The 17,023-nt window shown below is 31.3% G+C and overlaps 1 long non-coding RNA gene across 1 annotated transcript in view; it reads left to right on the top strand.

Moving 5' to 3' along the window:
- Positions 1 to 17,023, top strand: part of LOC119605113 — a 176,609-nt gene that overhangs the window by 69,793 nt on the left and 89,793 nt on the right. Inside the window, exon 3 of the long non-coding RNA XR_005231563.1 lies at positions 7,821 to 7,866. This is a non-coding gene — a long non-coding RNA (uncharacterized LOC119605113). The remainder of the gene's footprint in view (positions 1 to 7,820; positions 7,867 to 17,023) is intronic.

The raw sequence follows: 17,023 nt of genomic DNA, 5'->3' as shown, positions 1-17,023 counted from the left end.
TGACACACATGCTGTCTTTTTTTTTCTTTGACATATAATTTTAATTAATGCTATTAATTTTTGCGGATAAGTAATATTTTTTTCTTAACATTTTAACAAATGATAGATACGACACAATGAACGAGTACGAGTATAAATGTTATGGCAATGAAGTTGTGAGGAGAAAAGTACTTAATGGTCAGCTGTGAATGGTTGTTGTTTGCTTTAAATGTATTTATTTTATTGCCATCAATTTGTTTTTATTAATTTGATGTTTTATATACGATCATCACTTTGGTTCAAGATAGGTTGACGTTGACTATATAAACATATTTAAAAAGAGTTATTAATTGATCAGGTGGCACTTTTCAGACTTATTGAAAAGAAAATATTCTCCAAAAAATGTCTATAAAAAGTGAATTTTCTCTAAAAGATTATTATAAAAAAGTGAATTTTCTCCGAAAATTTTCTATATTAAACGAATTTTCTCTAAACATTTTCTAAAACAAGAGAATTTTTTCTAAAAAAAATCTATAAAAAAGAGTACTTTTTCTAAAAATTTTCTAAAAATAGAGAATTTTCTCGGAAATTTTTTATAAAAAGAGGATTTTTTTTAAATTTTCCTTTGAAAATTTTCTATAAAAAGGAGAATTTTCTCTCAAAAATTCCTAAAAAAACGAGAATTTTTTCGAAAATTTTCTATTAAAACATATTGTCTGTAAAAATTTTCTATTAAAAGGGAATGTTTTCGAAGCATTTTCTATAAAAAAGGAATTTTCTCGAAAATTTTCTTTAAAAAGAGAATTTTTAAAAATTTCCTATAAAAAGTGATTTTTAACAAGTAAGAGTGTTATATTCGGCTATGCCGAATCTTATATACCCACCATCAAACCTCGTTTGACTAGAATGAAACTTACTTATGTCGAATTTCATCTATATACTCGTATTTTTTAGGCCAGTTATATGCGTTGAAGTAATTTTCTGAAGGGGACCTTATATAGGGGGTAGGGTCAATTATGGGTCGATCCTAATATAATTTGGTAGACAGAATTTGGTTCGTATTAAATTTATTTGCAGTAATTTTCTAAAGGGGACCTTATATGGAGGGTAGGGTCAATCATGGACCGATCCTCATAACATTTTTTAGATAGATTTTGACTCGTATGAAACTTACTTATGTCGAATTTCATCTATATACTAGTATTTTTAAGCCAGTAATGAGCGTTAAAGTCATTTTCTGAAGGGGACCTTATATGGGGGGTAGGGTCAATTATGGACCTATCCTCATAAAATTTTGCATAATGATTTTGGATCATAAGAAACTTACTTATGTTGAATTTTATCGCTATATTCGTATTTTTAAACAAGTTATGGCTGTTAAAGCTGCTTTTCGAGGGGCCACTTGTATGGGGCTATCAGAAAATGTGGACCGATATTGCCCATTTTCAATACCAAACAAACTTTACCTGTAAGAAATATTTATGTGAAATTTCAACCCTCTAGCTCTTTCCATTGGGACTCTATCGTGCTTTCAACAGACAGACTGACGGACGGACGGACAGACATGGCTAGATCGACTTAGAATTTAATGAGGACCCAGAATATATATACTTTTGTGGGTCTATGACCAATATTTCGATGTGTTACAAACGGAATGACAAAATCAATATACCCCCCATCTTTTTTGATGGTGGGTATAAAAATAGAAGATTTTTCGAAAAAGGGAATGAATCAAAAATCTCTTCTTAAGACGGTATGTTTTCTTTAAGAGAGATTCTTGCGATTCCGGAAATCAAGTATTAAAAAATTGCCAGACTTTATCCCTGTAACTCCCAGATCAAAAACCCTAATACACATCCCATATCAATTTAAGACATCTTTTGTTCTATTTGAATAATTTACATACGAACTTACTATATGATACGCTTGGATCTAATATGTATGAAATTGATATGGCAAATTAAGTTCTTGTTATTGCTGTTGTTTTTAGCTCTAAAAACATTTAAGCTTACTTCCGTTTTGTAAGAAAAGAACAAAAAAAAATTAAGAGTTTAGCACAAGAGCAAAACACAAAAATTCAGACTACACAACAATGAACGAACATAAACAAAAGAAACTCCCTATCTGAATGAAAATGAAAAAACATTGTATAGGAAAAATTCAAATAAGCGTAACCGAGAGAGAACATAATCAGTAGAAAATAAACTGAAAGCAATAGTTTAACAAACAATATAAGGGGAACAACATAATAATCCATCCATTGTACATCTAAATAAACAATAATAAAACAACAAAAACTATTTCAAAATTACTACTTACTACCTGAATATTTTCAATATTCTTTTTCGTATTCTGCAGTAGTTAAAAAGACACACAATAAAAAAACCTTTAAATCCAGAAACAAATAATTTTTATGATTTTATACATTTTGCAAAATTATGTGCAAAAATTACTTCTGTTGAAAAGCATGTCTAATCATGACAATTTTGGATTAAAATAAACTCTAGACTGTTAACAGAGATGAACGAAAAAATCACGCTTATTTTGTGCGATTTGGGTGTCTTTGTCTGTTATTAGCTGGGAATTAATTTCAGGTAGCATATGCCAAGTTTAATGAACCATATTCTTTAGTTTTTTCCTTTTTTGTGCAATATTTTTAGCGGCTCAGCATATAACAAATTTCAATTCATATTAATTTGTCATTGATTTTAGAGATTGTCCTCTCGCTTTAGTTTTTTTTGTTTGTTCTTATTTTTTTTTTCTCCTTGGCCATCATCAATAAAATACGTTTTAATTCTACCCATTTTAAGTTTCTTTGAGATAAAGACTCACTACAACAAGAGTCTTTTCAAGAGACAGCTATGTTAAGGAGTAAAATCATGGAAAACGAAAATTATATCGAAATTTTTCGATAACAAGGGAAATTTCGAAAAAAAAAATCTATAAAACGAGAAATTGATTAACAAATTTCTATAAAAAGATAATTGTGTGGAAAATTTTTTATAAAAAGCGAATTGTCTTGAAAATTTTCTATTAAAAGTGAATTGTCTAGAAAATTATCTTTAAAAAGAGTATTGTCTGGAAAATTTTCTTTTAAAAAAGAATTTTCTCGAAAATTTTTTATAAAAATTGTCTAAACAATTTTCTTTAAAAAGAGTATTGCCTGAAAAATTTTCTTTTAAAAGAGAATTTTCTCGAAAATTTTCTTTAAAAAGAGAATATTCTAGAGTGTTTTCTTTCGAGAAAAAGAGAATTTTCTCGAAAAATTTCTATAAAAAGAGAATTTTCTCGAAAATTTCCTATAAAAAGAGAATTTTCTCGAAAATTTCCTATAAAAATAGAATTTTCTCGAAAATTTCCTATAAAAATAGAATTTTCTCGAAAATTTCCTATAAAAAGAGAATTTTCTCGAAAATTTCCTATAAAAAGAGAATTTTCTCGAAAATTTCCTATAAAAAGAGAATTTTTTCGAAAATTTCCTATAAAAAGAGAATTTTCTCGAAAATTTTCTATAAAAAGAGAATTTTATCGAAAATTTCCTATAAAAAGAGAATTTTCTCGAAAATTTCCTATAAAAAGAGAATTTTCTCGAAAATTTCCTATAAAAAGAGAATTTTCTCGAAAATTTCCTATAAAAAGAGAATTTTCTCGAAAATTTCCTATAAAAAGAGAATTTTCTCGAAAATTTCCTACAAAAAGAGAATTTTCTCGAAAATTTCCTACAAAAAGAGAATTTTCTCGAAAATTTCCTATAAAAAGAGAATTTTTTTTTTCGAAAAATTTCTAGTGTATTTAGGTTGATAGGAGGATGTATACTACATAAAATCCGAAGAAATACACCTAGGCCACTATCAGGCCTGTTGTGCGCTCCTTTTCATGGAAAAAAAATATAGTTCACTGAATGAAATAGTGATTTTTCGGTGTTCAAAAACTCAGTTTCCTGGACGTAATTCCTAAGAATCTTCCAATCAGTGTTAGTCAGGAATGTTATTTCCGGAATAACATAACTTCCAAGATACATGGATCTAACTTCGAAGAATGCCTGGCAGTGGCAAAGAAAGTGCTCCAGAGTTTCACTGTCCTCTCCACATGCACTACATTCATCTAAATCCGCACGTCCAATTCTGCATAGATGTGCTCGTACTCCTGTGTGTCCACACAGAATACGTACCATCATACTAACTTCAGACTTGCTCATTTTGAGGAGATTTTTCGTCTTGCTCTCATCAGGGTCACCCCATAGGATCTTTGTGATATTGCACTTTTTGTCTAAAGCAGTCCACAAGATTATTGAAGCATAAGCTAGAATTGGTCTAATGACACTTTTATAAAGTCAATTTGTCATAGTAGGACTAAGACCCCATTTTATGCCTATAGTTCTCCTACATATAGCCCAGCACCGATGTGCCTTGTTGATCCTATCCTCTATGTGGTGTCTCCATTTTAATTTCAAAAATTTTCTATAAAAAGAGACTTTTCTCAAAACTTTTCTATAAAAAGATAATTTTCTCGAAAAATTTCTATAAAAAGATAATTTTTCGGAAAAAATTCCACTATTTACTTTTACTGACAATTTCCTCCTCTTCATATTTAAAGTCCTCTGCTCCACTTAAATATCCATATGTTTTAGTTTTTTGTAAAGTTGTTTTATTTATCTTCTTCTCCTTTCTCATCTCCGGCATTTTTGTATAGAAAAAAAGTCTTTACCGCCACGTGTTATCTTAAGTAAAACCAAATGTATAATCTTAATAACCCTGGCTCTTCATATAAATAAATTTCCCATTTTTAAGCCAACTTTTCCACATGTTCGTTCCTCTTCAAGTGTATATATAACAGAGTATAACAGAGTTTTCTACCAACTAACTTTTTTCCTGTATTTTTTTTTATCCGTTTTAAAGGTTCAGACACTTTACCAGATATTTGCGTGTCTGTGTGTGTGTATGTTTTTTTTTATCACATCGCGTTTGTTGTTTGTTTTAAGACCCAAAAGAAACTGAATAAGAAAATACGTTCATACATACGTACAACTCTTATTAATACAGTTGTAATCTCTAGTGGATCTCAACTAATTAATTGACTTTTGGTGTTTTTAAAGTCAGATAGTATGCATTCGAACATTACTTTTTTTTAAAAGGAAGCATATGAGGGAATCAACAAACAAATAAACAGCAACAAGATGACGTACAGGGAAATGCAATGATGGATATAGGAAAGAATGGGTAAAAATTATTTTCTGTAAGCTACAAGTGCAAGATTTTTTTTAAATAAAATTTATAAAATAAAATCCCTTTTAAATGTAAAATTTTCTTGGAAAATTTTTGTGTGTACAGGAAGTTTTCAATATGATTAGATATGACGGAAACTTCAGCACTTTTTCAATTTGGTATTATGGCGGTAAACGTCATATAAATATTGCTGACATGTTCGCATTTCTGAACATATTCATTTACTTACATTACTATTTTTTTAGATAATGGTAATTGTTAGAACTATGTTCAACAGATCTGAATGTATCGGACCATTGTAAGATAATACCTCGAAACATGATTCAAATTCGGTGCTTTCATTAATGACAATTTGTAGATTCAGTAAAGAAGATATCAAAAGAAATCTTTGTCGGGCTATGAGAAACTTACATATCCCTGTCCATTGCAATCTAAATAATTCATATTCAGAACTTCTTAATTATCTCTAATAAATGACTCCAGTCGGTCTACAACTCCATGTAATGCCAGAATCTTTGTCAAATCTCAGAAATTATATTTTTTTGTCGATACCCCCTCATCACTCTAACGGTCATTTATAAGGAGTATATAGCAAAGTGAAGTGGAATTCACTGGAAAGAGTACTAATCGGACCTGGAATTTAGTGGTGGTTCTATTAGTACTAGATGAAGAACTCTGGAACTGTTCCAAAAATTTTAGTCTCGTAAATGTTGGTGTTTATACAACATCAAACTTGGTTCTCGAATGACAGACATCACTTAGGTAGATGTCGAAACATTCTATAATAGGACTTCTGGTCCTAAAAAGATAAACGTCAAGATGGCTTGTGCATCGATGTTATGACACACCAAAAAGTGTCACAATGTCCATGAGCATAGTGACATAAAGCCCATGAATAAGTGTTCATATGTTAAGAAAAAGCTTAACTTCGCGAAATCGTTGATGGAAATACTTCTAATTTTAAAACCCCACCGCACAACTACGGATATTATGACTCTCGATTCCCGATAACTCCGCAAGCTTGCGCAATCTATGTGCTCGCTTGAAGCTTCCTTTAGAGTACAATATCAAACTTCCAGAGTACAACATCAAACTTGGTACTCGAATGCCAGACATCACTTAACGAGATGACGAAATATTCTATAATAAAACTTTCCGGATCTCAGGTCCTCAAAAGATAGCAAGATAACTTGTCCTTGGACATTATGACACACCAAAAAGTATCACAATGTCCATGAGCATAGTGACATGAAACCCATGAGTTAGAGTTCTAATGTTAAGAAAAATCTTAACTTTGCGAGACCGTTTTTGGAAACACAAGTTTAAAACCCCAACGCACCACCGAAGACCTGCTACGGACATGGTGACACACTATAAGCGATAAACTACACGATCTTGCACAATCTATGTGCTTAAGATTGGCGAAGATCATGTGGCCTTCCTCTAACTCTCAAAAAATCTTTACTACACCTTCCGAGATCAATCTTGGTACTCGAATGCCAGACATCACTTAACGAGATGACGAAATATTCTATAATAAAACTTTCCGGATTTCAGGTCCTCAAAAGATAGCAAGATAACTTGTCCTTGGACATTATGACACACCAAAAAGTATCACAATGTCCATGAGCATAGTGACATGAAACCCATGAGTTAGAGTTCTAATGTTAAGAAAAATCTTAACTTTGCGAGACCGTTTTTGGAAACACAAGTTTTAAACCCCAACGCACCACCGAAGACCTGCTACGGACATGGTGACACACTATAAGCGATAAACTACACGATCTTGCGCAATCTATGTGCTTAAGATTGGCGAAGATCATGTGGCCTTCCTCTAACTCTCAAAAAATCTTTACTACACCTTCCGAGATCAATCTCAGGACACATCTTGAAAGATTTTAAGCCACATTCGCAAGGCAAACTAGTTTGGATAGGATTCCAGATTTTCTTATCACAGTTATCACATAGGGATCCATATATGTACCCAATTCCATGTACCCAAATATGGGGAGTCTGCTAACCTAACTTAATGGACTAGTTCTCAGAAATTATGTTAACAACTAAGAACGAAAAGTTGATCAACATTAGCATTAAACTAACTCGTAAACACATAGACACTGTGCTAACCTAAACTAATGTACAGGTTCTCAGGAATTTCGATTGCAACTAAGGCAGAAAAGTTTGCCAAGATAACTCGCCCCATGAGGGAACAACGAGGGACCTGTTGTCACATCGTGTCCCCATTTGTATCAGAAAAGTTTTTCTTTAACTTATTTCTCCTATTCCGACATGCCTCCAGCGATATTCCGAAAACAGCTTTTATCTTCTTTTCTAGACATTCATACTAGGTGCTTAGATATTTGGCATAAATGTTAATCACGAAGTTTTTCAAAACTTCAAGTCGAATGTTAGTTTTCAGAAAGAAATTGCAGATTGACTAATAGGGTCATTTTTGAGATAAATACTTATACCAAGACAAACCATATACTGTATATAAAAGCATAAATCCCCAATTTTAGTCATAGAATATTTAATACCAAACGTTTATCTATTTTAAATTTCAGTTTTCTAAATTAATCCAAATATTTTAAATATCTTTAATTTTGTTTCTTTCAGTTCCGAAACTTTGGCATCTTGCGGAAATGATCACCAGTGTTGCGGGGTAAGTCTTTCATTATTTTTTATAAATTTTATTTAAAATAAATTCCGAAGAAATTGAATATAAGATAAAATATCTTTGTATTTGTAAATTATCACTTTACTGTCCCCAAGTAATCTATAGAGTATACTTTAAAAAAAAACTTGAATTTAACTAGCTTTCTGACAGTCTCTTAGTAATCTATAGAGAGACGATAGACTTTCTCCTACGACAAGCACATGTTTAAATATCAGGGTTGTGATATCGAATTTCGTCCAATGTTTGCGAACTCCAACAATAAGGGAATTTTTATTATCTAGGTATCGGTCGAAAATTTTTAAACGAACAACGAACATAATAAATGTATTTTCCTCAATGACCCCTTTACAAACTTGAACGTTAAGAACATCAAACTATCTTTTCTTTATTTGTTTGCATTTCAGATCCATTACCTAAGAATACAAAAAAAAACTATGCCTTCATTTATTATCTTTTAAACATTTTTTATTTACTTTATTATACTTTTTCTCTGCCAAAGATGTAGCTTCAACCACCATACATACGTACCCCTACTCTACTTTAACGCTGGATAGCTACAATAAAACAAAAGCAGCAAAACAGCAAAGGATTATTAAAAGCCAGTTTTAATTTTCTGCATTTTATTGTCTGATGCACTTTGGCATTTTTTGTTAAAACAAAAAGAACGAAAATAAAAAAAAACATCATCATTCGTACCTGAAGTCATGCAGTCCGTCAGCAGTAAGATGGTCGTAAAAAAGCAAAATGCTTTTAACCGCCACAATGGTTCTTTCTTCAAAAACTTTTAGTCAGTCAAGACAGACAGACGGATGGACGGACGGACGGATGGACGGACGGACGGACGGACAACTCATCGAAATGCTTTTGGTCCTACATTCCAGAATTGCTCTACTTAGTTGCTTTTTAAACATGAGATTTAACTTCAATTCATTTGATTTTTTCAAGCCGTACATGTGTGTGGTGGTTGTTGTTGATAGTGGTCGGTCGACTGACTCTGTCGGTTTATCAGTCAGTTGTTGTTGCTAGCCGACCGCATTGGTTTATGTTGTTTATCGTTGCATTTGTAAGATTAGCTTTCTGTGAGTTAAAAACAAAATTAAACGCTTAGTCAGTTTCTATCTAAAGATACACACATACAAGTCGTAAAGACAGCATCATTGGTTTGCTTTAGTTGGTTTTTTTTTCCAGATCTTTCAATGTGCATACTGTTGCCGTCAACATTCATCTCAAGTTGCATTGGTTGGCGGCATCTGCTTGTTTTACATTTTTTTTTTTTGCTCGTACATATTCGTTTTTTAGTTTTATTGCAGCTCTATAAATGATAAAAAGTCTATTTGCGATTATTCAATAGCATTTTTTTCTGTTTCTTCTCTAGTTTTATAAAATCTTGTATATGGACAAGTTTGAGGATGTACTGCGGTTGTTGGGAGGTTAAAACGAGGCATGTTAAACTTTAAATTAATTTTATTTGAAAGTGTTTTAAAATTAATTTTATTTAGGGGATTGTATTCGAACATGTTTGATGTTTATGGGCTCTGGTGGTAAAACTTCTTAAATGAGATTTATTTAATCGAACAAAAAGTTTATAGCAAAGTCTTTGGTGATTTAAATAACAGATTATTGTTGAACTATAATCGAAACTTTGCTATATTATGCTATAGGCTATACTCGACCTCATACTAAAGATTGGACCAGGGACTAGATTATAGATTGGATTATAGACTAGGCTATAGACTAGACTGTAGACTAGGCTAAAAACTGGACTATAGACTAGACTGTAGAGCAGACTGGATTATAGACTAGGCTATAGACTAGACTGTAGACTAGGCTATAAACTGGACTATAGACTAGACTGTAGAGCAGACTGGATTATAGAATAGACAATAGGCTAAGACTATACTATAGACTAGACTATAAACTAGACTATAGACTAGACTATAGACTAGACTAGACTAGACTATAGACTAGACTATAGACTAGACTATAGACTAGACTATAGACTAGACTATAGACTAGACTATAGACTAGACTATAGACTAGACTATAGACTAGACTATAGACTAGACTATAGACTAGACTATAGACTAGACTATAGACTAGACTATAGACTAGACTATAGACTAGACTATAGACTAGACTATAGACTAGACTATAGACTAGACTATAGACTAGACTATAGTCTAGACTATAGACTAGACTATAGACTAGACTATAGACTAGACTATAGACTAGACTATAGACTAGACTATAGACTAGACTATAGACTAGACTATAGACTAGACTATAGACTAGACTATAGACTAGACTATAGACTAGACTATAGACTAGACTATAGACTAGACTATAGACTAGACTATAGACTAGACTATAGACTAGACTATAGACTAGACTATAGACTAGACTATAGACTAGACTATAGACTAGACTATAGACTAGACTATAGACTAGACTATAGACTAGACTATAGACTAGACTATAGACTAGACTATAGACTAGACTATAGCCTAGACTATAGACTAGACTATAGACTAGAATATAGACTAGACTATAGACTAGACTATAGACTAGACTATAGACTAGACTATAGACTCGACTATAGACCAGACTATAGACTAGACTATAGACTAGACTATAGACTAGACTATAGACTAGGCTATAGACTAGACTATAGACTAGACTATAGACTAGACTATAGACCAGACTATAGACTAGACTATAGACCAGACTATAGACTAGACTATAGACTAGACTATAGACTAGACTATAGACTGACTAGAAAGAGAGAATGATTTAGACTTACATAGACAGACTATAGACAGACTATAGACTAGACTATAGACTAGACTATAGACCAGACTATACTAGACTATATACTATAATATATACTAGAATATATACTAGATTATAGCAATATAAACTATACTATACTATAGACTAGACATAGACCAGACTATGACTAGACTATAGACTAGACTATAGACTATAGACTAGACTATATAGACTAGACTATAGACTATAGACTATACTATAGACTAGACTATAGACTAGACTATAGACTAGACTATAGACTAGACTATAGACTAGACTATGACTAGACTATAGACTAGACTATAGACTAGACTATAGACTAGACTATAGACTAGACTATAGACTAGACTATAGACTAGACTATAGACTAGACTATAGACTAGACTATAGACTAGACTATAGACTAGACTATAGACTAGACTATAGACTAGACTATAGACTAGACTATAGACTAGACTATAGACTAGACTATAGACTAGACTATAGACTAGACTATAGACTAGACTATAGACTAGACTATAGACTAGACTATAGACTAGACTATAGACTAGACTATAGACTAGACTATAGACTAGACTATAGACTAGACTATAGACTAGACTATAGACTAGACTATAGACTAGACTATAGACTAGACTATAGACTAGACTATAGACTAGACTATAGACTAGACTATAGACTAGACTATAGACTAGACTATAGACTAGACTATAGACTAGACTATAGACTAGACTATAGACTAGACTATAGACTAGACTATAGACTAGACTATAGACTAGACTATAGACTAGACTATAGACTTGACTATAGAGTAGACTATAGACTAGACTATAGACTAGACTATAGACTAGACTATAGACTAGACTATAGACTAGACTATAGACTAGACTTTAGACTAGACTTTAGACTTGACTATAGAGTAGACTATAGACTAGACTATAGACTAGACTATAGACTACTATAGACTAGACTATAGACTAGACTATAGACTAGACTATAGACTAGACTATAGACTAGACTATAGACTAGACTATAGACTAGACTATAGACTAGACTATAGACTAGACTATAGACTAGACTATAGACTAGACTATAGACTAGACTATAGACTAGACTATAGACTAGACTATAGACTAGACTATAGACTAGACTATAGACTATAGACTAGACTATAGACTAGACTATAGACTAGACTATAGACTAGACTATAGACTAGACTATAGACTAGACTATAGACTAGACTATAGACTAGACTATAGACTAGACTATAGACTAGACTATAGACTAGACTATAGACTAGACTATAGACTAGACTATAGACTAGACTATAGACTAGACTATAGACTAGACTATAGACTAGACTATAGACTAGACTATAGACTAGACTATAGACTAGACTATAGACTAGATTATAGACTAGACTATAGACTAGACTATAGACTAGACTATAGACTAGACTATAGACTAGACTATAGACTAGACTATAGACTAGACTATAGACTAGACTATAGACTAGACTATAGACTAGACTATAGACTAGACTATAGACTAGACTATAGACTAGACTATAGACTAGACTATAGACTAGACTATAGACTAGACTATAGACTAGATTATAGACTAGTCTATAGACTAGACTATAGACTAGACTATAGACTAGACTATAGACTAGACTATAGACTAGACTATAGACCATAGACTATAGACTAGACTATAGACTAGACTATAGACTAGACTATAGACCAGATTATAGACTAAACTATATACTTCCCTATATACTGAAATACAGACTACAATACAGAACCATTTTGACCGCACTACATAAAAACATACAAATTTCCAACAAATGTCAGCATTCCTTTTTTTGTTCACAGAAAAAAATGGAATTCAAAATCAAACAAAAAATTCATAAAGCCAAGTATTTTTTTTACTAAAATAGGACCTATCACGAAATTCGTAAAATCAAGTACTCAAATTCGTAAATTCTTTATTGAAAAAATTTCAGGATTTTTCTTATTAAAATAATATACTATTTACGAAAAACATTAATAAATATTCACAACATTTCCAAACAATTATTTTACTGAAACAATAACAAAAGTTATTAGTATTTGTACTCAAATTCTAGTAAATATGTTATCTGAAACAGTTAAATTATTTATTGTATTTTGGCAATAATAATAAGCAAAATTTTTTATTGAATCTATAAAAATTTTGTTAAAAAATATATACTAAATTTAAACAAAAATTTTACTAAAAAATTTAAAACTAAAATTTGTAAAAAATTACATATATACTTACAACATTTTTAAGAAAACGTTTCTAATTCTAGAAACTATTATTTTGTACTGTGAAAACTGAAACACTTATACATTAAATGTTATAAACCAAGTAAGAATTATATCAATTCATTTTAGTACATTCCAAAACTGGTTTTATTGTTGTATTCCATATGCTGACATAAAAATAAAACTCAAACAAAATCATTTATTGAATCAGTAAAAATATTTACTGAAAATTAAATTTATTTCAATAAAGTGTTTGTTAGAAAATATTTTCCTTCTGTGTGAACATCAAACAAATTCGTTATAAACCCAAATAAAAATATTTATAAAAATCGAAATTAAATTTAAACAAACGATTGTTAAGAAAAAAAAGTGCATATTTTTTTCTGTGTTAGTCGTTAGTTATACATTTCAAATTCCCTCAATGCCAATTAAAACTTACATCCATTTCACATAATCTTTAAAAACTCACTCGAGTAACTAAATGTTCCGCCAAATAAAAATCAATTGCAAAATTCAAAATAAATAATTACCGTCACTATCTAACACATATCAAGGAAAGATAACTTTAACCAATGAGAAAAAAAAACTGAAATAAAAAATTTAACAAACATTTAATAAAATTTATAGCCAAAAATCCATTACCACACATACAGTAGACTTTCACAAATACTCTCGGAAACATACGAAAAATATTTAACATTAATATCAAGTGATGGACTTTTAACACTTGAGCATGGCACTTTTTTAACTGCAATACCATCATCATACTACAAGCAACAACTACAAAAGCCAACAACTGTCGTATGTTATAATCTTGGTTTGCCGAAAGATTCCAAAAAAAAAGCAATTAGCTTTAAGATGTTATTGCTTTCGATGACTTTGATATCGTTGTTTTTGTTGTTTGTTTCTTGCTTCTGCTGCTGTTGTTGGTTGGCTGATGATGTTTACACTTGCTCACAAAACGTTTTTTCGGTTGTTGCTTGCGTTGTATCTGCCAGAGTGTTTGTTTTTTGAAAAAACACTTATAAAATTTATTGTTGTACTTGGCAAAATTGTTTTTTTTTTTTTTTTTGTGGAGTTTTTTTAATTCAATGACCAACTTAGTGAGTGGTGAGTAGAGAATAATCGGGTTATCGAGTAAAGTACTTAAATAAAAAGTTCAATGAAAGTAGCTAGCTTTATAGTCCAGACTTGACTACGGTCCAGACTATACACTTCACTATAGTCCAGACTATACACTAGACTATAGACTAGACTATAGCCCAGACTATAGACTAAACTTTAGACTAGATTATAGTCCAGACTATGGACTAGACTGTAGTCCACACTATAGACTAGACTATAGTACAAACTATGGACTAGACTATAGTCCACACTATAGACCAGACTATAGTCCACACTATAGACTAGACTATAGTTCAGACTATAGTTCATACTATAGACTAGACTATAGTTCAGACTTGACTATAGTCCAGAATATAGACTAGACTATAGTTCAGACAAAAGTCCTGACTATGGACTAGACTATAGTCCAGACTAAAGTCCTGACTATGGACTAGACTATAGTCCAGACTAAAGACTAGACTTTAGTCCATCCTATACACAAAACTGTAGTCCAGACTGTAGAAAATACTATAGTCCAGACTATTCAGACTATTGTTCAGTTTATAGTTCAGACTAAAGACAAGACTATAGTCCAGACTATACACAAGGCTATAGTCCAAATTAGGGACAAAAATATAGTCCAGACTATAGACAATACTATATATAGTCCAGACTGTAGACAACACTATATTCCAGACTGTATACAACACTATAGTCCAGACTATAGACAAGACTATAGTCCAGACTATAGACAGGACTATAGTTCAGATTGTAGACAAGACTATATTCCAGATAGTAGACAAGACTATATATAGTCCAGACTATAGACAATACTATATATAGTCCAGACTGTAGACAACACTATAGTCCAGACTATAGTCCAGACTATAGACAAGACTATAGTCCTGACTATAGACAAGACTATAGTCCTGACTATAGACAAGTCTGTAGTTCAGATTGTAGACAAGACTATATTCCAGATTGTAGATAAGACTATAGTCCAGACTATAGACAAGACTATATATAGTCCAGACTGTAGACAAAACTATAGTCCAGAGTATAAACAAGACCATAGTCTAGATTGTAGACAAGACTATAGTCCAGACAGTAGAAAAGATTATTGCCTGTTATAGTCCAGATTAATGACTAGATTATAGTCCAGACAACTATGGATTAGGTTATAATCCAGAGTATATACTAGACAATAGTCAGTCTAGACTACTGACTAAATTATACTTCAGACAATAGACTAGGTTATAGTCCAGAATATAGAAAGGATTGTAGTACTAAATGGACTATTTTTCCAGGTCATACAGACTATAAGGTCCAAGAAAATAATCGAATATTAAAATCGCATACTTTACACAAGCGATTACTGTCAAATATTATTTTAATTGTATCAAAAACTGACTCAAGTCAGAGAGGAGGACATAGTCGTCGACGTATAGCGAGATGAATGTCTTCAAGCTCATGTAATCCATACGACATTTGACGATAGCAGTGGTGGTGATGGTTACTTACTTATTATTTTTTTAGTACACACAGTTGTTGTAGTAGATGATGATCGCGCATGAAGCAAGCGAGCTATCGAGCGGTTTTAATCGGTATCGTAGCTTTGATCTTTTTGCGCAAACGTAAATCGTTAATTGCACGATTGCCGCATTTAAGTTTGGTTTTGGTATGTTTGTTGTATTTACTGTTTTTTTATTACGTACTTATTTTCATTGTTTTTGTTTTTTCGTAGATTGTGTATACGTTTTGTGTTATTGTTGGTTATTTTTCTACGCCATGGATCAAGTATGACCGCCTCAGCAGTCACTTGCAAACATGTACAAAGTTGTTGTGTGAAGAATTAAAGAATGATTTTTTTTGTTGCCATTTTTTTTTTTTTTTGCAATAATGTTTTTTTGAACTGCTTGAAGGGGGCTTCTTGACTTGACTTTATACAAATTGTTGTTTTAACACCGAGCAGTTGTTGTTTCGGTTGTTTGTTACAAATACATATTGCCAGTTTTTTTTTATTTGTGGGGATTTTCAAAAGCGGTATTTTTTGTTGTGTGTCTGTTGTTGTTTGTGGATTTAATGTGTGTTCACTGAAAGCTAATTGCTCGTCTCGGTGGCAAGTTCAATCAAATTAATTGCGTTTTTTTCGCGTTGTTGTTTTTTAAAAAAAGGGGTCGTCTAAAATTCACTTTAAAACAAAGAAACTATAATTATTTCCCTTAAAAAAAACAGAGTCATGCGAATTCATGAGTTTTATTTTTAAGATATAAATAAACAAAGGCTGAAAAACTTTTCGTCATGGTTCACATGAAATTAAGTTTTTTTTTTTCATAATAATAATTTTTAATATATTTTTTATAGTTAAAAATAATTCTTAAGTAAAAAAAGTCATTAAAAAATTAATTTAAAGTAAAAAAATGTTTATCGCAAGTACAAAAATAAATATTAATCTAAAAGAAACATCAAGCTGAATCAAAACGTCACAGCCTAATCTACATTTTCTGTAGAAATAATCATCACAGTCTCTTAAACTTTACAAATGAAACTCATAGATATCAAGATATCACAACCTGTTGAAATTTTCTGTAGGAAAAGTGATTATAATCTTATAAAAATAATTTATAGAAAAAGTTATCACAATAACATCACATTTTTTTTGTTATTGATCGCAGCCTTATCAAATTTGTGATCACAGAAAAAAAGTGATCACAATATTATCAATTTTGTTTTATTGATCACAGCTTTATCAAATTTACGATCACAATATTTTTATAGAAACTGATTTCACAATCTGATCAAATTTTCTGTGCATAAAGTACCCTCAGTCTGATCAGATTTTATGTAGAAAAAGAGATCGCAAACTGATCAAATTTTTTATAGATAAAAAGATCAAAATCTAATCAAATATACTGCAAAAAAGTGAACACAATCTGATCAGA

This window comes from Lucilia sericata, unplaced genomic scaffold (assembly GCF_015586225.1).
Source record: "Lucilia sericata isolate MDLA Ls3-8-SP2 unplaced genomic scaffold, ASM1558622v1 Contig000457F_arrow, whole genome shotgun sequence".
NCBI classification, from domain to species: domain Eukaryota; kingdom Metazoa; phylum Arthropoda; class Insecta; order Diptera; family Calliphoridae; genus Lucilia; species Lucilia sericata.
Note: the sequence above shows the minus strand (reverse complement) of the source record. Positions and strands in the feature narration are given on the sequence as shown.